The following is a 22,773-nucleotide window of genomic DNA, read 5'->3' as shown; positions in this document are numbered from 1 at the left end:
TGTCTATTTACCCTATCCATGCCCGGCCTGATTTTTAAAATCTCTTTTAGATCACTGTCTAGCCTCTGAAGCTCCAGAGAAAACAGCCTATCCAACCCTGGCAACATGCTATACTTCTTTTCTGACCTCTTTCAGATGGATGTTCTTAAACATGATAGGAAGGAGAACAGAATTCGATGGAATATTGCAAAAGTTGCCGAATCAATGTCCAGTACAGCCGCAATATGACCTCCCAACCCCTATACTCAATGCTCTGACCAATAAAGACAAGCCGGCCAACCGCCGCCTTCACTATTCGATTTACTTGCTACTCTACTGTCAAGGAACTATGAACCTGCACTCCCAAGGGCTCTTTGTTTAGCAGCACTCCCCAGGAACTTACTATTAACTGTAAAGGCCTGCTAAAGTTTGCTTTTCCAAAATGCAGCACCTCACATTTTTCTAAACTGAACTCCTCAGCCCATCACCCATCTGATCTAGATCCCCTTGCACTCTGAGGTAATCTTTTTCCCTGTCTACCACACCTCCCATTTTGGTGTCATCCGCAAACTTACTTACAATACTTATGTTCACATCCAAATCATGGATATAAATGGCGAAAAGTAGTGGATCCAGCACCGATCCTTGTGACACTCCACTGGTCACAGGCCTCCAGCCTGAAAAGCACCCTCTGCCTTCTACCTTCGGGCCAGTTCTGTACTCCATACGATCTAACCTTGCTGACCAGTCTCCCGTGAGGAACCGTGTCGAACGCCTTACTGAAGTCCATGTAGATCATGTCCATGCTCTGACCTCAGCAATCCTCTTTGTTACTTCTTCAAAAAAAACTGAGTCAGATTCATGAGACATGATTTCCCATGCACAAAGCTGTTATTAATATCCAGGATTTAACTCTGTACATCGGGGTCTGCGTTACCCAGTTATAGGTGTTAATATTCTGGATGAAGTTCAAGTACACCAGCATTTTGTCAGTGACTGTGTATTGAGTCTTGTTAATGTCACCAACACAATTGAGTTCCTTTTTGAAAGGCGGTCCCCGTATCCCTTGCCCACCAGGAAATGGTGGCAGTGTCCTTACCTCTGGACCAGGAGGATCGGGCTCAGAGTTGAGGAACAGCATCTTTGAAGAGGCTGATTAGAAAACCTGCCCAAGCCACCAGGCCATACTGTCTCCCAGCTGTCCCTGCCTCAGCCTCTAAACAGAACCTTCCTGTAGTTTCTCTCCTGTCAGACTCTCCCATTGCTCAGTTTGTCCAGGATCCCCTCCTGCTGCTGCACTGCTCCTGTCCCTCACTGACCTGTCCATCCCCCAGTGTCCTCCACATTCATTCATTGTTTACAATCTCATTACCCCAGTTCTCCAGCTCCGCCCCTTCCCGTCCATAGAGACGGCTCAATGATTAGCACTCATGCCTCACAGCACCAGGTACCCGGTTTTGATTCCAGCCAAACCTGGAATTTGTGCATTCTCCCCGTGTCTAAGCGGGTTTCCTCTGGGTGCTCCGGTTTCTGCCCACAATCCCAAAGATGGGCAGGACAGGTGAATTGGCCATTTTAAATTGCCCATAATATTAGTTACATTAGTCAGGGGTAAATATAGGGTAGGGGAATGGGTCTGTGCAAGTTACTGTTTGGAGGGTCGGTATGGACTTGTTTGGCCGAAGGACCAGTTTCCATACTGTAGGGATTCTGATATATTGGGCAGCAGCTGCTGTCAATCTCCCGGACTCCTGTATGATCGGGAGCACGTGCTGTAGGAGAGGAGACCAGTGTATGGGCACAGTGCTGGCCAATTGTGGGAATATGCACAGTGCCTGGGAAGGAGGCTGTGGTTGTGAGGGATTAATCTGTCATTGGCATCTTCCTCCCTCTGGAGCAGGACCCAGGGGAATGGCCTGTTTCCTGGTACCCTGCCATGTGATCAGACTATCAGTGGTGCAGCATTTTGCAGAAAGTTATCAGAACTCTTTTTTTTGTGAAGATTCAGGGTTTTTGTGGAAAGTGACAAGGATGGACCTGCAATTTGAGTTCTAATTTGGTTCATTTTAGTAAGACGGGTTTTGGCCAGAGTGTGCAGGAAGCAGTGTATGCAGGGTGGTTGTCATCAGAGGATTCACCAACAACTCCCCCCCCCCCCCCCCCCCCCCCCCCCCCGGTGGACTCAGAATCAGACTCATTGGTTTGGTTCTTAGTCCGCAGACAAGAGCTAGGAAACTGAATTCAAAGAGAGGACAGAGTGTGTGAGAACCAGGTGTGGAGGAAAGGAGTGGGGAGGTTGGTTTGGATTTCAGTTCACAGAAGAAAGAAATTGTTAGATTGAGAGTTAAAACTTTGGGAAACATGAAACTACAATTTAATACTATAATTATCTTATAAAGATCCATCCTGTATTAATATGGTGAGTTGTTTTCTCAGTTGTAGGATACTGAAAGGGTGGATTTGTGGATGAGAAATTCAAATTGAACTTCATGTTCAGATCTGATAGTTACTTGATCCGTGCCGATCTGAATATTCATTGGCCTTTTCCTGTGGAAGGAAAGGTGTGTATTCTGTCCGTGGGCGAATATTCCAAATCTCAGTGTGACTGGAAAAACTACTGAGACACAGCCAAGTCCATGTTAGGGTGGTGACTGTGGAGAAAGAGTTCATTTGTTTTTAGAAGTCTGAAAAATCATGGCATGTTTCCCAGGAACAATTAAGCCACAGCTTTGCTTTGTAGAAGGACAAGTCTTTAATTAACCATGCAACCAGAAAGACACAAGGATACCTGCACCATGGGAAATACTATGAAAACGGGATTGTTGTAAAGGAGTTCATTCTCGATCATGGACTGTAATCCATTGGCGTTGTCACGTCGGTTCCAGCGCCGTGGGGAAATACTGGAAATATGATGAATGCAGTGTAGGTTTCAGTTATTAAACTGTAAAAAGTGCAGAACAATTTAAAAGGATGTTGTCAGGGCTCGGGGTCTGAGTTATAGGGAGAGGTTGGCCAAGCGAGGATTGTTTTGTTTAGAGCAGAGGAAACTGAGTGGGTACTGTTCTAGAAGTGTGTAAGACTATGAGAGGCATGGGTAAGGTGAATGCACTCAGTCTTTTTCCCAGGGAATCAAGGACTGGAGAGCATCAGTTGAAGGTTAGAGGGGAAAGAATAAAAGAGAAGTTGAGGGGCAACTGTTTTACACAGAGGGTGGTATGTATATGGAATGAGCTGCCAGTGGAAGTGGTTGAGGCGGGTACATTAACAACAGGTAAAAGACATTTGGACAAATACATGGATAGGAAAGGGTCAGAAGCAGGTGGGCCAAGTGCAGGGAAATGGGGTTAGTGTGGATGGACATTCTGGTCGGCATGGGCCAGTTGCACCAAAGGGCCTGTCTCTGCTGTAGGACTCTGACTCCAAGTATATTTACTATTTCTCCTGCTATCTCTGGTAGCACCCTGGGATGTATTCCATCAGGGCAAAGAGACTTATCTAGCTTTAGCTCCATTAGCTTGCCCAGCTCTAATGCTTTGGTGATAATCGTTGTTTCATGGTCCTCACCTTCCTCAGTCTCCTTATCAATTACTGGCATGTTCTTCGTATCCTCCACTGTGAAGACTGACTGCGGTGTACTCATTCCTAAACCCTGCTGGATAAGAATAACTTGGTACAGAACTCTGAGAGGTCTTCTTTGAGTCTTTATTGATGAGATATGGCAGTTACCTGGATAGTGTACATGCAGAACACCTCCAAGCAGCATCAGGTAACTCCCCACCTGTCTGATGTAAAGCTCCCATTCTTTATACCTTTTGTGGTTTGGGACTTTGAATAGAGAGTCTCTCTCAGTATTATCTCCATGGCAATGGCAGTTAGAAAGTCTAGTTCAGTTTCACACTTTGTGGTTAAAACATACACCCCTGCGGCTCCCTCAAGTATCTGACAGGCACTTCAGTTTCAGTGGGGCTGTATATCAGGATTCTGATATGGAGGAGCCAGTGTTGGGGTGGGGTGGACAAACTTATAAATCACACAACACTAGGTTATAGTCCAACAGTTTATTTGGAAGTACAAGCTTTTGGAGTGTGCTGTGATTTGTAACTTGATCAGGATTATCTCTATGGTGACAGTGAGGTGCTTCAACAATTACAGAGGCCATATGTTCCCCACACAATAGGTTCCTCTCTAGCAGTGTAAACTGCTATTCCGGCCCTGGGGACAGTTACTCATCACTTTTCTCCCCCAATCCCATCTAGCTTTCTGTTGATCTTTAAAGTTTCTCTAATCTCCTAGTTTCTCCGTAGTCTTTGCCAATTTGTATGCCTTCTATTACAATTTGATAGACTCCCTTATTTCCTGAGCCACTCATGGCAGATTACTCCTTTTTCCTACAGTCCTTCCTTTTCCCTGATATATACTTTTGCTGAGCACTTCGAAAAATTCCCCCGTTGTCCGTCAACTTTCTCATGGTAAACTCTTTGCTTCCAGTCTACATTAGCCAACTCCTGCCTCATCCTATTGTAGTCTCCTTTGTTTAAGCACTCGATCTTGGGATTAGATTTAATCTTCCACCTTTCCAGCTGTGTTCTAAGTTCAACCAGATTTATCAGAAGTCTTTTACCAGATTACGAGGTGAGGCGAAGTTTCCTGGGTGTTTTGTGTTACATTGTCGTATTAAAGTATAGGATAGATATTCACAACAGAGTATTCTGGACGGTGTGAATGTACGACACAGTCTAAAACCATAAATCACTGTCTCCCCTCAGTTTAAAATTGCAAAATCATTATCTCCTACACGCTTCCTCACTATCTAAGTTTGGAACGCTAATCCACCTGACTATCCTGCTTTTTCCGAAAATCTCCTTTGGTGAAGGTGGTGAGTTTTGGATGCAGCTTTCCAGTTATTACCGTAAGAAGATGAGCACTGGGCACAGGAGAGGCAATGCAGCCCTTCGAACCAGCCCCACCATTTAATACTGTGATGATTGAGCTCACCTCGGTCTCAGCTGGGTTTTCCCACCTGCTCTCTCTCACCCTTCATCTCATTGCAAATTCAACATCTGTATCTCTTCATTAAATCTGCTCATTGTCCTGGCATCCACCGCATTTTGAAGAGGGAATGCCACAAATTTGCAACACATTGAGACAAGTACATTCTTCTTCATGAGAATAGAATAGAGTCCCTACAGTGCAGAAACAGGTATTCATCCATCGAGTCCACACCAACCTATGATGAGCATCCCATTCAGACCCACCCTGTCCCTGTAACCCTGCATTTCCCATGGCTAATGGCCTAACCGGCACATACATGGACACTGTGGGCAATTTAGCATAGGCAATACACCTAACCTATACATCTTTGGACTGTGGGAGGAAGCTCGAGCACCCTAGGAAACCCACGCAGACATGGTGAGAACGTGTAAACTCCACACAGTCGCATCTGGCTGAAATCAAACCTGGGTCCCTGATGCTGTGTGGCAGCAGTGCTCACCACTCAGTAACCTTTCAGTCTCAATTGCCAGTTCCAGTCCATGAAGCAGCCAGTTACATGCCCCAGTGAATTGAATTCTAACAGCAGCATTGCCCTGGTAGGAGAGATTGAGGAGCTTGAAGCTGTCTTCTCTGAAGTATCTAAACATGAAACACTTCAAATGAACAAAATCGTCAAGAGCTCGACAGGATAGATACAAGAAGGATGTGCTCCTAGGTGGGTGTGCCTGGAATAAAATAAGCACTAACTACAGTATCTTTACCCAGCATCCCCTTTAGCTACATAAATGTTGAAGATTTATTTGCTGCTCTAATTCCACTCTCTCCATCACTCCCATTTTTCACTGCTGTAATGTTGATGACGGTGCAAATGTATAAAATTTAATTTAATCCATCCCAAAGCCTCTCTGTACCTGTGCCTCACTTGTGTTCACCGAGACACTCATTCAATCTGACCTCTTTACAAACCCTGCTCTGATATTTCCTTAGAGGGCTCAGAATTAATTATTCACAGAATTGTTACTGTACAAAAGGAGGCTGATTGGCTGATCAGCTCTCCAAAGGAACACCTCACTGAATGCCATTCTTCTCCCTTTACCCCATAAACATTCCAATAACACCAGCGAGTTCACAACTAACCACAGCGATTGGATTGTTTTGTTTGTTCATGGGATCACGGCATCACTTGCTGGGGCAGCATTTGTCATCCATTCTAACTGCCCAGGAGATGGTTCAGATTGTTAACTCAGACAAAAAGACAGAAAGAAAGCTGCACATTTAGATCGCACCTTTGATGACCTGGGGCAATGAAACATGAATCAAATCCAATGATTTCAACCTCAAATCTCCGAAAATACAGACACAAAGCTTCCTACTTGTACCAGGCAGTCTCTCCAGCGTCCTTTATTTCTTGAGAAAAGAGGTTTAAGCTGTGTACCCGTTCCTGGTGATTGTAACCTCTGTGTCCTTGTACGATGTATGACTGAACCTTTATTTTCCTGTTCCCTGTGAGCGACATCAGCAGCAGAAACAGGTCCTGACCTGTGCGGGTTTCGGTTGGAGTATTTGTATTGACAAATTCATTCTCACCCTCACATACAGTGTGAAATTGCTGTAAAACAGAAGGAAAGGATTGAGTGAGAACCAACAGAAACACCAAGGCAGTGTGTGTACCTGAGCTGAATGAACCTGGCATGAGGAAAACGTGTCGATGATCACAACTAGTTAGAATCACAGAATCCCTGAGGCGCACAAAGAAACTATTCGGTCCATCGAGTCTGCAATGACCCTACCTCCATAACCCCACATTTTCCATGGTTAGCCCAACCCACCTAACCTACACACTACAGGCCGTGTTAGCATGGCCAATCCAGCAAACCTGCACATCTGTGGGAGGGTCACATATTATGTCTAAGTGCTCAGGATTGTGGATGAAGGCTCACAAACACTTGACTCTGACACAAATGCTCTTTTTTTTTCCAAAATAAAATCTGGGGGCAACTGCAACCGGAAAGATTTCTGATTATCTCATGAGGAAGAGAATTCAAAACTCATGCCATTGACCCAGAGGGCGCAGTGAAAGTTACAGAGGTCTGGGAACCATCAGAAATGTAACAGGTTGTGAGCAAGGTGGGGGTGAGACAAGGACAAAAGGACAGTCTGTCACTCGGGGGAAGACCGGAGAGATTAAGCAGCAGAAATGTAATCCCTCAAGGCCACGGGGAATGGAGTTAGGGCTGGGAAAGAAACAAGGAAGCAAGGTGAGCAGCTGCCAAAGAAATACATTGAAAAAACAGATCATAATCACATAGAGGGCAGAGTACACAGTCTGAAATTGTTGCTGTCATTGGTGAGTACAGAACGCTGTAAAACCTGGATCGTTCTATTACAGCCAACACATACAGGATGGACAAAGTGGCCTCAATCTGTGCTGTAACTTACTGACAAATTTACTTGAGTTTAATATTCTGGAGAAGTGTCAAATAAATCGCAATGATCCCATTCTGCAGACTTTAGTCCATAGCCCTGCATGTTCCAGCGTTTCAGTTACATCCATGTCCTTTTATTCTAATGTGATGCTGGCTACTGCCTTTACAAGCCCATCAGTGAGTTCCTGCCCCCCACCATCCACTCCCCTTCTTTCTGAGAATTAGTTTCAATCTAAAACCTCCAGTTTCTGACCTCTCTGTTAATGAATAGCTCCTTCCTAGTCACTCGATCTGGATTCCTCAGCATCTTATCACTTCAATTAAATCTCAGCTCATCCTCCTCTGAAAACTTCCCCGACTTACAATAGAACATAGAACATAGAAGGATACAGCGCAGTACAGGCCCTTCGGCCCTCGATGTTGCGCCGACTGAATCCTACCTAACCTATACTAGCCCATAACTTCCAAATGCCTATCCAATGCCCGCTTAAATGACCATAAAGAAGGAGAGTTCACCACTGATACGGGCAGGGCATTCCATGAACTCACAACCCGCTGTGTGAAGAATCTACCCCTAACATCTGTCCTATACCTACCACCCCTTAATTTAAAGCTATGTCCCCTAGTAACACCTGACTCCATTAGCGGTAAAAGGTTCTTAGTATCTACCCTATCTAAACCCCTAATCATCTTATACACTTCTATCAGATCTCCCCTAAACCTTCTCTTCTCCAATGAGAACAGCCCCAAGTGCCTCAGCCTTTCCTCATAAGATTTTCCTACCATTCCAGGCAACATCCTGGTAAACCTCCTCTGCACTCGTTCTAAAGCTTCCACATCCTTCCTATAGTATGGCGACCAAAACTGCACACAATACTCCAGATGAGGCCGCACCAGAGTCTTATACAACTGCAACATGACCTCAGGACTCCGAACTCAATTCCTCTGCCAATAAAGCCCAGTACACCATATGCCTTCCTCACAGCACTATTTACCTGGGTGGCAACTTTCAGAGATCTGTGTACATGGACACCAAGATCCCTCTGCTCATCCACACTACCAAGTAGCCTACCATTAGCCCAGTAATCCATCATCTTGTTATTCCTACCAAAGTGAACGACTTCACACTTAGCTACATTGAATTCCATTTGCCACATTTCCGCCCAGCTCTGCAACTTATCTATATCCCGCTGTAACCTACCACTTCCTTCCTCACTATCCACAACTCCACCGACTTTTGTGTCATCCGCAAACTTGCTTACCCAGCTTTCAAGTCCTTCCTCTAGATCATTTATAAAGATAACAAAAAGCAATGGTCCCAAAACAGATCCTTGTGGTACACCGCTAGTAACTGCGCTCCAAGATGAACATAATCCATCAACTACTACCCTCTGTCTCCTTCCAGCCAGCCAATTCCTAATCAAACCTCTAATGTATCCTCAATGCCATACCTCCGAAGTTTTAGCATTAGCCTACCATGGGGAACCTTATCGAACGCCTTACTAAAATCCATATACACAACATCTACTGCTTTACCCTCATCCACTTCCTTGGTCACCTTCTCAAAGAACTTATCCAACCTTTCCTCAGAGCAGACATTCTCCAATCATGGAAACATTCTGATCAATCTCCTCTGTACCCTGTCTGGTGAGAACACATCAACGTGGGGACTCGGAGTGAGTGCAGTACCTTAATCATGGATTAACTTGTGTTCCTGACATTTCCAGTGTCACCTCCGTGTACTTGTGGTTGTCGCTGATACAAGAAGTGTTCTGGTTTTCCCACATGGAACTGGATGTGCACTCCATGGGGCTGGGATTCCCTACCATTTGTTAACTAATCCTAAATTAACTTCAGATTAAAACAAGATTATCAGTTACCCAACAATCAACTTCTTTCATTATTCTCAAGTTACTTTTTTAAAATTATTACTATCTAAACACAACAGGCTTTAATTTGCTGAACAAGTATTCAGGTATCTTCTCTGTTAGAATTACTTGAAGATTATTATCTTCAGCTACATTTGGTGAATTGAACACTGATTGTAAATATATGAATATCAAATGGATTTGAGTTTGATGATAATTAATCCAGTCTGACATTCATGTTGATTAATATCAATATAAACAGCAATGAGGTTGATTCATACCTGCCCTCTGGGCAATTAGGGATGAGCAGGAAATGCTGCCGGGCCAGCGATACCCTCATCCTGTGAATGAATAAAGGAAAATAAAAGTCTCTACCCAGTGTGAATGTGTACATGTTCCACAATGCTGTGAACATTCCCAAAGCTAAGTTCTCTATACGCAAAATAACTTGAAGGACTGCTAATACCATTGTTCATTACTTGGTGTGAAAAGAGAAAAAAAAGTCCTTCAAGTTGTGTTTATGAGTAAATTCATTGGTATCTCAGCAGGATGGCTGCCTGAGTGAATCCCTTAACCTCCTCTTCCCCCCCCACCCCCAACACACACACACACACACACACACACACAGAGCAGGTGAACAGCTTCTCCCCAGTCTGACTGGTTTGGCCCATTTCCAGGTGGGAATGGGTAAAGAATTCCCTTCTGGCATTCCCCACATTTCCAGAGTCTGTCCCTAGTGTGGCTGCACTAGTGTTTTGATTTCAGATAAGTGTTGGCAGACTGTTATACACACCATTACGCACCCCACCCACCGCCCCCTCCCTTCCCCCCTCCCAGAACCCAGTATAAGGCAGTAAAACTTTATCTCCTGCTGAGGAAGGACAGCCTGTGTTAGACTGAGTAGGAACACTGAGCAGATTTACCTCAATGACAATTTAATCGGTGACCAGAGCAAGTTAAGCAAGTCCACATAAAATGCATTATAGCACAGAGAGAGGCCCATCAAATCCAAGCTGGCTGTCTGTAGCAGAATCCAATATTCTCATTCCCCATACGTCCCCCAAACTCTGCAATTTTATTTCCCTCGGAACTGATCTAATTGTTTTTATCAATCATTCATCTTCTCTGCTTGCACTACCATAATAGGCAGCATGTTCTGCATATTTCCAGCCAATACAGTCAGCAGAAACACTTGCTCATCTCCCGCTGTATCAAAACTTTACATCTGATCTTAATTCTTGTGCGATCACCTATTGAATACAGATATTTTTTATCTGCTATATCTAGGTGTGTTATAATCTTATATAGCTCTATCAAAAATATATTCAACTTGTTTAATTCAAAGAAAATACAAATTTCTTCAAATCAATTCACTGAGTGCATTTTCTTCATCAGTGAACCACACCAGTAAGTCTGTACTCCACACTCTGAAGATCACTCATATCATTCAATGTTGATGTCTAATTTGTTCCACAAATCCAGACGAGACAAGTTTTCTGCACAACAGCAGTAGTTTTATTATTGAACAGCTGGCGGGAGTTTCAAAATGTCTCTAAAGTAGCCGAGTGTCCACTTGCAGAGACTGTTCTTCATGAATCTCTGCCTTACCCACAGAGACAGTATATTTAATAGGAATTAGACAAAGACATATCAGTCACATGGGCGATTGCCACTACATAGTTTAAAGTAGGTAATTATGACCTTACAAAGCTTGATGAATGGCGATGTCCTGTGATAAAGTGTGAATGGATTACAGAAACTGATTATTGTATTGTTCATGATTATGTGTTGATGGGAAGAGATTAAGGCAGAAGGGTTCTTCCTTCAGTAAATGGGGGATTCACTTACCTATGCTAATATGGAGGGGAGGTAAGACAATGGGAGCGGGAGGCAGTTTAACAGGGTTGTGCCAAGGGCTCTCAGTCTTGTCTGGAAAGGGCAAATTCCTCTGTCTGGGGTTACGGGGGAATCCACATGTGTGGCTGCAATGCGTTCTATTTTGAAGGTACAGTCCGCCTCCCCCTACTGAGGTGTTCTGTCTGTATTGTAAGAGTACAGGCCTCGTACTGTTACAATGCAGCAGTAAGGCTTTTGGCAGGAGAATGTTTAACCCTTGAGTCGCCAATGCATCCTGAAAGAAAGCAAAGTATGGAACTGGCCCCTCTGTGGTATTTTAAATTCCCCATTCTGACCAGGAATCTGGTGACCAGAATTGGATGCAATGATTGACTGTGACCTAACTAGAGCTTTGTCAATGGTCAGCATCTATTCCATGAGTTTGTTATCATTCCCTCTATTAATGAAGCCCAGTATCCTATACGTTTACTCAAAACACTTTATGTTCTCTCTCCTTAAATGATTTGTACATATTGTCCCCCATCCTGCTGTCCTGCTCCCTGTGTCTGTTCCAATCAAATATATATTCCCTTTCTACACTGCTTCTCTCAAAATGCATCAACTTACTATGTGTTCTAATGAAGAGACATATTCCACTCAAAATATTATCTCTTGCTCGACACATTCTACACGCCCCGGAAAACAGAACAGGACAGCACTGGGATAATCGCCCACTATGTCTGTACGGATCATGATACCATTCCAAACTAATTCCATCTGCCTGTAAATGGTCCATATCCCTGCCAACCCATGTCTGCTTATGTGTCTGCCCAAATGCCTCTTAAACATTGTGATTGTTTCTGCTTTTACCAACTCTCAGGCAAGTACATTCTAGTCACTGTCCACCTTCTGCATAAGAAACTTGCCTGACACAACTGCCTTTAAACCTGCACAGATGTTGTTGGAAATACTCAGCAGGTCATGCAGCATCTGTGAAGAAAAATCAGTTAATGTTTCGGGTCTGGTCACACTTCCTCAGAAACGTTATCGCTGATTTCTCTTCACAGATGCTGCTAGACCTGCTGAACTTTTCACAAAAATGTTTTTGTTTTTGGTTTACAGCATCTGCAGTTGTTTTGGTTTTCATTTCCTTTAAACGTCCCCCTTCTCCCCTTAAACCTATGGCCTCTAGAATTTGTCGTTTCCACCTTGGAAAAAAGAGTCAGATTATTCACTCTGTGCCTCTTGGTTCACCCCGCAGCCACTGACTTTCTAGTGACAACAACCCAAGATGTTCCAACCTCTCCCAATCCAGACAACATCCTGGTAAACCTGTTTTCAACCTCTCCAAAGCCTCCACACCCTCCTTATGTGGTGATCAAAACAGCACACAATACCCCAAAGGTGGCCTAATTACAGTTTTATATTCACTCCCCTGACAGAAGAAGGCAAGCCTGCCATCCACCTCCTTCACCACTTTCAGGGAGCTGTGAACGTGCACCTGAAGATCCCTCTGTATATCAATGCTGCTCAGGGCTCTACCGTTTAGTGTATACATTCCTCTTGCAATGTGCCTCCCAAAAGGCATCACCACACATTTGTCCAAATCAGATATATCTGTATTTTCTCCGTATAACCTTCTAACTGATCTTTCTTGCTGTGTCCTTTGACAACGTTCTTCACTGTTCGCAGCTTCATCAATTGTACCATCTACAAACTTGCTAATTAAGTTGTTTACTTTTTCTTGCTAATCACTGATATATGTTGCAAACAACAGATGTCCCAGTTCTGATCCTTGTGTAACAGATGCACTGGCCACAGACCTCCAGCCAGCAACATGTCCCTGCACAACTGTTGCTGGGAGAAGTATCAAAGAGGAGCCTGAGTTTAGCAGCGCGGTGACCTTTATACAGCGCTCCTCATTTAAGCATGGTGGGAGAGCTCCCTCTCGAGAACTCTGTGGCTTCCCCAGCCAAGTACAGCTGGGTTTCCTTCATGCTTTCCGGTAATATTTTCACTCGACCTGATCTCCTGGGTTTGGAATGTTAGCTCGGATATTTCTGTGCTCCCTTTCCCAGTTTCTGATTCGCTGTCCCTCTGCAACTTCCCCTCTCAGCTCATGCAGTTGCTTTGCCAGTTCATTCAAGAATTGTTTGACCCTATCCTTGCCATTGGACATCTCGGGCACTCCTACTGCCACACCTTGTGGCACCTGCGTAGTCCGTCCGGTCACTAATACAAAGGGGGATTGCCTTGTTCCCTTTGCTGGGGTTGATGTCAATTTAATTAGGATGGTGGGGAGTACTCTAACCCATCTCTGCCTGTCTCTGGGAGGGCCTTAGTCAGACTAGCTTTCAGTGTCTGCTTCATTCCTTCTGCTGTCCCTGAGCTCTGGGGGTGGTATGGGAGATGGGGTTTCTGTTCAGTACCAAACAGGCCACAGAGCTGTTTAACTATGTTCCCTGTAACATGTGTCCCTTGGTCAGAATCTGCAGGGGAATGCTTCCACCCACTGCGTAAACCTGTTTATTAAGACGCAGCAGGATCTCCTTCCCTGGGATTGGGATGGGTGTCTGTGTCAAATCCATCTGTAATTGTTCCCATGGGCCCCTGGGTCCCTGCTGCTGCCTCCATTTGATCCTGATTGCTTTCCCTGGCTCACACTGTGAACACACTACACACCTTCGACAAAACCTTGCTTTATCTCTCCCTGTTCCAGGCCTCCCCCTGTAGTGGAGCATCTGATATTGCATTGTATCCTGCTAAATATGGGCTGACCCATGATATGGTTTTAATAATGTTTGCCTTATACAGTGTGGTGGCACTGCTGGATCATCCAGACTCTGTCTTGTCCTATTACTGCCCCACCTTTTTCCCATTCCTCTTTCTCCTGTTGTGGGACTGTTTCTGGGAATATCTTTAAACCTTCCTCTCTCACTTCTGCAGCTCCTGCCACTGCCATCTCCTCAAATTGCTGCACTGTTTCAGTCAGTATTTTACCTGCCTTAGCCACATACTCACTGCCCTGTTGTTGTGGGGTTTCTACTTTCCTGTGAGCTCTAATCTTTATTATTGTTGCTTCATTGGGAAAGTTAGCTGCTTCCACTAACTCTCTGACCGGTTCCTCATGCTCTATGTGGCCCCCAGACAGGGTGATGTACCCTCACCGAGCCCAGACCAACACATGGTCATGAACAATACCAAAGGCATGCTGACTGTCTGTGAATATGCTGACTCCCTGACCCCTGGCTAATGTCCGTGCTTCTGTCAGGGCTTGTGATGGTTCTGCCAATCCTGGCCTCCACAAAAGGCCTCCAATAATTAAACAATCTAAAGTTTGCCTTACCCTTTCGCGATGTGCAGATGGATAGTTTTAAAATCCTGGTCTTTTGTTCCAATGGGATTATCCCCTCTGCCTTCCTGATTTGATCTCCCTGATATGATGTCCCAGGTACGCCTCTACTTACCTTCCCAGTTGCACTCTCTGTGGGTTAATTTTAAGCCCGGCCTGCCTGAACTGTCACAATACTATGTTTAATATTTGGATATGTTCTTTCTCACCAACTGAGGTAATGAGGTGTTGGTAAGATTAAATAGACTAACTCCATCAGCCATGTATTGGTGGGATATACTGGAATATTATGGGATCCCTGAGATAACTGGATCCAGGTGTACTGTTTTCCTTTGATAGTAAACATCAGCTTATTCTGCCATTATGGACCAGAACCCATTCACAATATCAAGGGCTGAGACTATATCCTGTTGCGATTTCAATCCATTAAATACAGTGGTGTGGTTTGCTACTGTAGGATACTCTTTAGTGGCGGATTTACTGAGGGAGGTATAATCAATAGTGAGGTGGGATGAGCCGTCTGGATTCAGTGAATTAGTCTGGGATACTGTCGGTCTGACTGTTCCCTGCTTCTCTCAATCTGTTACTGTCACAATGACTGCCTCCTCAGCCCCAGCTTTAATGGGATCCTGTGTGTGTGGGGAGTGAGAGGGCCCTCGATCTTTACAGGATCCACAGATAATAACCCACATTCCTGTTTGAGTTCCCCACACTGCTGTTTGGGTCCTAGCTATAACTCCCCAGATTCCCTGACTGTTCCAGTCTCCCTGCAAGGTAACTACTCTGGAGATGTCGCCTCTCCTTTGCTTCCTGTCTCAGGCCTGTCCAGGTTGTTCCCATATTACAGTTCAGGTCTCTACATCAATAGTTGCTCCGAACTGTTCTAAAATGGCAACTCCCAGAATGGTCCCTTCCTCAGTTTCACACTCCCATATCTGAGTATATTTTGCCATATCGGTGATCTGCATCGGATTATTTTCATCCAGCTTCCTCGATTCCCTCTCCAAATGCTCTCATTTTAGTAATTGAGAGGGTGGGGGCAAATCCATATCGGTAACTGATATAGCTGCTCCTGTATTAATATTTATTAATACAGCAAACACAGCATCAATAAATATTCATGGGCTCTGCATGTGCCTACGTGAACACAGGCCACACACAATGTGAACATCTATCTCCCTCTCTCTGCCTCCGTTCCTTGGCTATGTGCCCTTTCCTGCTTCCCTTGTAACATTGTGGGTCTGATTACCCTCCCTGTATTGAAGCTATTCTTCTGTGTTTCTGCGTTTGCCTCAGCTCTCATGACCAATTCAGCATTTGGTTAGAATTATCTCCCACTGGGAGTCCCATGTTTATAATTACAGTTAAATGGGGTCCCATGTCATCTTTTAAACACATCAAACCTATTTCATCATCACACTTTGGGGTTTGGTAATCCCCCGTGTTCCTTACACACCTCAGGCTTCCTCTCTGTATGATCCTCGATATTACCCTTGGTCCCTGAGTCACCAAGGTTATTTTAGCCCATTCAGCCTGCCTCCTCCCCAGTGTGTCCCTGCAATATCTGTAAATGCCTGGAGCCACTGATCAGCTGTGCACTGGGGGGAACCGGCTCACACCCCCACCCTCTCATTGCAGGGACAGCTTCTGCTGTACACGTCAGGGTATCTTGGCCTGAGAGATCTTGGCTGACACCATCATCGGTGAGACTGTGTACCTCAATTAATTCATCCATATTGTCTCAATAAGGCCCATTAATACCATTTCTCTATCAGGCTGGGTGTTCATTCACCAACACCTGTCGTTCAGCCGGGTAAACGGTTCAGGTTTGGTTTCTGTCAGTTCCCTTTGTTGCTCCCTACTGTCTAGCCACGTTGAGCTTTGATGCCGAGCGGTGCCATGGACACGGCCTTCTGGGCCTTACAGGGCGGTGGGTCATCCCACCCATTGCGTCCCTCTGTCCATACGTGGGCGCTTCATCATCTAACCTGTTCTACCCAGTGTCACCATCCTCACTGCCTTCTGAGGAGAGCGGGGCACTAGGTACATCCCCCACTGTGACTGCCAGCTGGCCCTTTGGCTTTAAGGCCTCACGTCTGAGAGGCACCACCTTCACTTGTTCCTGTTCCCATAATAATGGAACACATTCTGTCCTTCCAGGAATAACACAGAACAAAATGTGAATTTGGTTTTACTTGAAATATTTATAACTTGACATTCACTTTACAGATCTATAGAGGTGAGAATTGTACTGTGATTATTTAAGTGAATTTAACATGATCATACAGTGAAAATAACTCTTAACGTCAACGACAATGAATGAACTGAATAATATGTGATCATTTGTACCAGTTCTTGCAATGAAAATTTGATTTTATTTTAATGCTTGTCACCCATTACACCATGGGCATTGTTATTAGGGAATAAAGTAATGGAAGGATATCAGAGAAAATAAATAGACTTTAATTTTAGCTTCACTGCAATAATGAACCAAAACAATATTTGGAAATATGGTTAAACTACATAACAAAGTTTCCAGTGTCATTATTGACATGAAAACTATTTTAGTTTGCAAGTTGTTTGGCTCTAAGAATAATTGGAAATGAATGTGATTATGAATTGACCATTTAAAATGTACTTTGAAGAGAATAATTAGATATATTTTTGGAGGAAATTAGGGATTAATAGTTTTAAAATGTTTGGAGGTTGACTAGGATTATTTGATTGAGAGAGGCTGCATGATTATAAAGACTAATTCACCTTTTTCATTGCATTGTTGGTTTCACTAGAATCTGTTGTGGTCTAAGCTCTTGTTGTGTGCAATGGACTGTCACTAATAGCTTCATTAACCTGCGAGTCTCAGATCAGGTTTCCTTTGTCTGTAAGTCAGTCTGTAAGTGCGCGACACACCTGCTTTTCTGAGGGGAAACAGAGACTCTTTTCAAAGGAAATAAGTGGCAGTTCACACACCATCGGCAGGGAAGTGTTTTTCTGAAGAATTTCATTGTCTATCTATAAACCGATGGTACCTGTGTTTGTCAGTTTGTGGAGGATTCAGCCCCTTTGTTCTCAGCTGTTTTATACAAGCAGTTGTTTCATTATGTCTTTGCCAAGAATGTTGTTTACTTTCCCCTTTTACTGTGATTGTGCAGGTTAGAATATTCTGTGAATCAATAATGTTCAATAACTGAACATTGAATAGTTTAGACTCTAACAGAGCAGTTGCCTTGTTTTCAGCTAATTATTCATGTTTTTTATTTCCTGGTTGTGTTGAATGTTACAGAAACAGGCTCTGAGCAATGTTTCCATTCACTTGTGTTGGAGTCACTGACAGCCACGTGGTCAGTCAGTTTCAGGCTGATGGATCAGTTTCTCTGTCCTATTAGATGGTGCTCACTTGCTCAGTTTCCGATGGCTCACCTCAGCGTCAGTCCATCAGCTGCTGAAACCCTGCATCCAGCATTTGTTCCCTCTCACCATGACTATTCCAATACAGTCCCAGCTTGTCTCCCACATTCTACCTCCATTACCTCATGATCACCTCAGATTCTACTGTCTGTGTCCTTGCAGCAAGTTGTGTCAGACACCTACCTCAGTTTTAACCTGATCTACATTATGTTCATGAAGAAATTTTCAAAATTTGGTTCACTGCTTTTAAACCTACCCGTGCCTTCACCCTGTCCTCCCTGTGTAGTTCCACACCTCCCTGGGGTATCTGCACTTATCCAATTCCAGCTGTGTGAGGGTTTCTTACTTTGTTCTCCTCCCTGTTGGTGGCTTTAGTTTCAGTTGCCTTGAACCTAAACTTGGTCATTCTCTTCCCCCATTCCCTTCAACACTCCTTAATTCTCCCTGTTTGATCAAGGTTTTGGTTCCCACCCTTTGTAGCTCGGGAACAGTCCTGTGGTATCATTGCTGAACTGTTAATGCAGAGACCCAGTGAATATTCTGGATTCGAATCCCACCACGACAGATGTGGAACTTGAATTTAATAATCATCTAGAATTATGAGTCTATTGATGAAATTATTCTCCATTGTCAGGAAAAACCCATCTGGTCACTGATGTCCTTTAGGGAAGGAAGCTGCCATCCTTACCTGGTCTGGCCTACATGTGACTCCTGACCCACAGCAATGTGGTTGGCCCTTACCTGCCCTCTGGGTAATAAATGTTGCCCACAGCCAGTGGCACCTACATCCCAGTGAATGAATTTTAAACAAAGATCTCATTCCTTGGATCATGTGAGAGAGAAGCAGAAGGTGACCATTCGGCCCCTCGAGCCCAACCATTCAATAAGGCCAGGCCTGATCTGTTAGTGATTTGTCTTCCATCTCCCCCCAACGTCCCTTAACAAGAATCTATCAACTTGTGTCTTAAAAATACTCAGTGAGCCCACCTTCTGTGGCAGAGAGTTCCAAATTTGCACAGCCCTCTGATGGGAAACAAATATCATCATCGCTGTCCTGAAAGGGTGAACCCAATTTTAAAGCAGTTCCCTCTAGTTCAGGAATGACCCACAAGTGGAAACATCCTTTCCACATCCACCTTATCAAACCATTCAGGATGTTAGATACTTCAGTCATGTCACCCCTCACTCTTCCAAACTCTAACTGTAACAAACCTATCCTGTCCAACCGATCCACATTTTATTTCTGTCACTCCGGGTGTGAGTGGGGTTGAAATGTTGTGTTATGTTTATTATGCAGTGAATGTGTTGCTTCACTGTGTGGGGTCTAAGAGTCAACATGAGCCATACTAGCTTCCCTGTCTCACTGTATTACATATATCTTACATCACTGTCGTGTTTCCATCCCTCCCTACCTCATCGAACTAAAAAGAATGACAAAGATCGAGAAAAGTTGTCAGAAAATTTGTTGTTGCATAAAAGGTATTTGATCTGTTTGTAGAGATTGCATTGTGATTGTAGTAACCAGTTAATTAAAAGTTACTGACAAAATATTTTAAGAGGATCTACTGTTGGTGGTGGAAATGCTGCTGGTTCATATAAGAGAGGGCTGGGGTGAATACTGTACTTGGTTTTGATGAGAAAGTTGAGCAAGGTCAGATTCTTTTATCCTTTTCAATAAGGGGCAGAGATTGCAGCTAGGACAGTGTGGAGCTGGTTTGATCTTGTAGACATTTTAAAAATATTTATTTGATGTGATGTGGCTGTCACTGGCTGGGCCCAGCATTTATTGCCCATCCCTAGTTGCCCTTGAGAAATTGGTGGTGAGCTGTCTTCTTGAGCCGCTGCAGTCTACCTGCTGTGGGTATACAGCACAATACCTTTGGGGTGGGGATTTCCAGGATTTTGACCCAGCGACAGTGAAGAACAGCTATATATTTCCAATTCAGGGTGATTAGTACCTTATCGGGGAACTTGAAGATAGTTGTCTTTCCATCTAGCTGCTGCCCTTGTCCTTCTCGATGGAAGTGGCCATGGGTTTGAAAGGTGCTGGTTAGTGAATTCCTGCAGTGCATCTTGTAGATAGTATACACTGCTGCTACGGAGCATCAGTGGTGGTGGGGGTGGGGGGGGTGGATACTTGTGGATGCTGTGCCAATCAAGCCGGCTGCTTTGTTCCGGATGGTATCAAGTTTCTTGAGTGTTGTTAGGGCAGCACTATCCAGGCAAGTGGGGAGTATTCCATCACACTCCTGAGTAGTGTCTGGTGGATGTTGGACAGGCTTTCAGGAGACAGCAGTTGAATTACTCTTGTAGCCACCGTGTTTATGTGCTGAGACCAATTCAGTTTCTGATCAATGATTATTCCCAGGATGTTGATCGTGGGTGTTCAATGATGGCAACACCAGCGAATGTCAAGGGATGGTGGTTAGATTATTTCTTATACGTGATGGTCATTGCCTGCATTTGTGTGGAATGTATGTTACTTGCCCCTTGTCAGCCCAAACCTGGATATTGTCCAGATCTTGTTGTACTTGGACTTGGACTGCTTCAGTACCTGCGGAGGGAATTAATTATTAACGTTCAATAACCATGAATTATGCAAATTCCTTTTTCTATCAAATGTCATGGACTGTATCTTGTGGTCACTCTGATATTCACTTTGGTTATCTCCTTACTCTCTTCCTGATTCAGACACAAATGTTGGATCATCGATCAGGATAAAATTACATCAATTTCTCCTTCTTCACGGTGCACTGATAGATTTTGAAAATCTAAGTGTTGCTAACATCTAATTATTGTTCCGTTCAGTTGGGGTATATTTATGCTCAGTAAATGCAATAATGGCTCAGTACATGAAGTAATGTGAAGATATGGCAGTGTACAAACTCACAATGATTGTGAATATCAATTTTTATTTTAACCATATAAACACAGTTGAATTGTTTTAATTATATTTGACTTCAATGCTCACATTCATTGTATTTCTGATCACAATAAGAGTGAACTATTTCTTGTGACAAAATTATTTCAAATTCATGTCACTTTTTTATGGACGCAAAATCGAATCAACACCCGTTTGTTCTCTCCTTTACCCATCGCAGTCAAGTTTGAATTGTACAATGCTAGCTTGGTACAGCACGGAAACAGGCCATTCAGGCAGCCCGGCCAGGTTCCCTAAACTAAACTAGCCCCATTTTCCTGTGTTTGTTCCATATCCTTCTGGACGTTTTCTATCCATGTAACTGTCCAAAAGTCTTTTAGATGTTATAATTGTACCAGCCAACGCCTTTCCTCTCACAGCTCATTCCATGTGAGCCAAACACACTTTGTGAAAAAAGTTGCCCCTCAGATCCCTTTTAAATCTTTCCTCCTTACCTTAAATGTAATTTACACTGTAGAATCTTTATGACTGCAAAGTTATTAAAAGTTGAGAGGTACTTAGAAGCAGCATAATAACATTCATAGTTTAGTCAGTGAACGGAAGCAAATAAATTCAAGATATTGTGAACATTACAATGAACAACAGATACAAGTTGAGAAAATGTTGGATTGAAAAATAATTCAGTAGACACTTAGATATTTTCTAATCAACTCTGATGTGCTTTGACACATCTCTGTTGAAGTTTAGAATTGAATCCATACCTCCTGGTCTTTCAGTACAGACATTACCAGAGCCCTACATAATGGTCCTATGCAAGAAGGGCAGGACTATAATCACATACTTACTGTGGTTACTCACAGGGAAAACTGCTCAAATATTTATTGTGATAATCAGACTGGGTTGTATTCGACAATTCCAGTGTGTAATGGACTGATAAAAGGAATTAGTAATTCATAAAAATGTTGGAACGAAGCGACAATGATCTTAAACAAATATAAATCTCATGATAATCAAGTAATTAAATATGTTTGAAGCAGTCATTTATGTACTCAAAATTAAACTGCTTTGTAATGCTCATGACTTGGAAGTAAAGCATTAGTCATTCAATGTGACTATTAATCGAAAGATAATTTCCCTCATTTTCACAAAATTGTGATTTCTAAGAATTCAAGATTTATTGTAAAAGAATAGAGCAAACATTTGTTAATTCTGGTTTGTATACACAAGAAACACGTGAAATTAATACAATGTTTAACATGAAAAATACTTAGCTCTTATTGTAATAATTAGAAATATAGAAATGTTAGCATTGAAATGAAATACAATTAATACAAGGACGCAAAAAACTGTGGATACTGGAAATCAGACACAAAAATAGCTGATAACAAATTTAAGAATGATGAGAAACCCTTACTGCAATGTAATTGTACAATATGTTGGAAAGAACTGAAATATTGATGTGAAAACTAGTTAGTCATCTCTTAATTGATAAGACTGATTAATGATCATTTAATTAAAATGAGAATTCAAATGAAAGAGAATGAGATAGTTACTATGAGTGTTGGGTGAGAAAACTTTGCTTGATTGCAGGTGTGTTGACCTGAAACGAGTGTAAATATTTCATCATGATACTGGCACTAAGAAATAATAGATTCAACTCTCATGATGGTGTGATAATTGAAATTACAATTAAAGAATAATTAATGTTGGAACTAAACACTTAGAACGATTCAATATTTTCACAGCAGTTTGTACTAGATATTCAATAAGATCAGTAAACTGAGAATTAAAATATTGGGTTAATTTCAAAACAAAAATCACACCTTCAGAGATTATTCATCAGAATAGTTTTGTCATTGAAAGAAACCTCATTTATTCAAGAATTCTGCATTTTCCTCATTTTCTGTCTTTTTCCCACAGGGATCTGCACTGGAACCCTTCTGTTTGCGGGACAAATATATATAAGTGACATGGATTAAAATCTAATTTCGTGAGTTAATAAGTTTGCAGATGATACAAAGTTCAGTGCAG

General features: G+C 43.1%; 1 long non-coding RNA gene across 4 annotated transcripts in view; it reads left to right on the top strand.

The window, feature by feature from the left end:
• LOC132809934 (uncharacterized) overlaps positions 1–22,773 on the top strand; it is a 59,566-nt gene extending 36,793 nt beyond the window's left edge. For 3 of the 4 annotated variants that reach the window (XR_009642643.1, XR_009642645.1, XR_009642642.1), the window contains one exon: positions 22,663–22,773. This is a non-coding gene — a long non-coding RNA (uncharacterized LOC132809934). Of the gene's footprint in view, positions 1–135; positions 302–22,662 lie in introns of those variants that run through there. The other variant, XR_009642644.1, reaches the window with a different exon arrangement.

This window comes from Hemiscyllium ocellatum, unplaced genomic scaffold (genome assembly GCF_020745735.1).
Source record: "Hemiscyllium ocellatum isolate sHemOce1 unplaced genomic scaffold, sHemOce1.pat.X.cur. scaffold_144_pat_ctg1, whole genome shotgun sequence".
Classification (NCBI taxonomy): domain Eukaryota; kingdom Metazoa; phylum Chordata; class Chondrichthyes; order Orectolobiformes; family Hemiscylliidae; genus Hemiscyllium; species Hemiscyllium ocellatum.
The sequence above is the reverse complement of the archived record's forward strand: the minus strand, read 5'-3'. Positions and strand labels throughout refer to the sequence as shown.